The sequence below is a fragment of the Euprymna scolopes genome, chromosome 46, assembly GCF_053919585.1.
Source record: "Euprymna scolopes isolate OS-2025 chromosome 46, ASM5391958v1, whole genome shotgun sequence".
Taxonomy (NCBI): Eukaryota; Metazoa; Mollusca; class Cephalopoda; order Sepiida; family Sepiolidae; genus Euprymna; species Euprymna scolopes.
This window is the reverse complement of record NC_136527.1, coordinates 171,146,135-171,148,096: the sequence shown is the minus strand read 5'-3', so window position 1 is coordinate 171,148,096 and position 1,962 is coordinate 171,146,135.

Here is a 1,962-nt window from a genome sequence, read left to right as displayed (position 1 = left end):
TTATTTCAGCAGCAGCACGGATCAATAATGTACCTATTTAAGATTATTATTAATATTTCTAAGTTTAATTAAAGTTTTATATGCTTTTGTATGTTTTTTTTTTTATTCAATTGTAAATAGGTACGAAACACCCTCCCCTCTCAATGTTAATGGCTTTTTAAATAGTAACGTTATTATTTCAGCAGCAGCACGGATCAATAATGTACCTATTTAAGATTATTATTAATATTTCTAAGTTTAATTAAAGTTTTATATGCTTTTGTATGTTTTTTTTTTATTCAATTGTAAATAGGTACGAAACACCCTCCCCTCTCAATGTTAATGGCTTTTTAAATAGTAACGTTATTATTTCAGCAGCAGCACGGATCAATAATGTACCTATTTAAGATTATTATTAATATTTCTAAGTTTAATTAAAGTTTTATATTCTTTTTTATTCAATTGTAAATAGGTACGAAACACCCTCCCCTCTCAATGTTATGGCTTTTTAAATAGTAACGTTATTATTTCAGCAGCAGCACGGATCAATAATGTACCTATTTAAGATTATTATTAATATTTCTAAGTTTAATTAAAGTTTTATATGCTTTTTTATGTTTTTTTTTTATTCAATTGTAAATAGGTACGAAACACCCTCCCCTCTCAATGTTAATGGCTTTTTAAATAGTAACGTTATTATTTCAGCAGCAGCACGGATCAATAATGTACCTATTTAAGATTATTATTAATATTTCTAAGTTTAATTAAAGTTTTATATGCTTTTTTATTCAATTGTAAATAGGTACGAAACACCCTCCCCTCTCAATGTTAATGGCTTTTTAAATAGTAACGTTATTATTTCAGCAGCAGCACGGATCAATAATGTACCTATTTAAGATTATTATTAATATTTCTAAGTTTAATTAAAGTTTTATATGCTTTTGTATGTTTTTTTTTATTCAATTGTAAATAGGTACGAAACACCCTCCCCTCTCAATGTTAATGGCTTTTTAAATAGTAACGTTATTATTTCAGCAGCAGCACGGATCAATAATGTACCTATTTAAGATTATAATTAATATTTCTAAGTTTAATTAAAGTTTTATATGCTTTTTTATTCAATTGTAAATAGGTACGAAACACCCTCCCCTCTCAATGTTAATGGCTTTTTAAATAGTAACGTTATTATTTCAGCAGCAGCACGGATCAATAATGTACCTATTTAAGATTATTATTAATATTTCTAAGTTTAATTAAAGTTTTATATGCTTTTGTATGTTTTTTTTTATTCAATTGTAAATAGGTACGAAACACCCTCCCCTCTCAATGTTAATGGCTTTTTAAATAGTAACGTTATTATTTCAGCAGCAGCACGGATCAATAATGTACCTATTTAAGATTATAATTAATATTTCTAAGTTTAATTAAAGTTTTATATGCTTTTTTATTCAATTGTAAATAGGTACGAAACACCCTCCCCTCTCAATGTTAATGGCTTTTTAAATAGTAACGTTATTATTTCAGCAGCAGCACGGATCAATAATGTACCTATTTAAGATTATTATTAATATTTCTAAGTTTAATTAAAGTTTTATATGCTTTTGTATGTTTTTTTTTTTATTCAATTGTAAATAGGTACGAAACACCCTCCCCTCTCAATGTTAATGGCTTTTTAAATAGTAACGTTATTATTTCAGCAGCAGCACGGATCAATAATGTACCTATTTAAGATTATTATTAATATTTCTAAGTTTAATTAAAGTTTTATATGCTTTTTTATTCAATTGTAAATAGGTACGAAACACCCTCCCCTCTCAATGTTAATGGCTTTTTAAATAGTAACGTTATTATTTCAGCAGCAGCACGGATCAATAATGTACCTATTTAAGATTATTATTAATATTTCTAAGTTTAATTAAAGTTTTATATGCTTTTGTATGTTTTTTTTTTATTCAATTGTAAATAGGTACGAAACACCCTCCC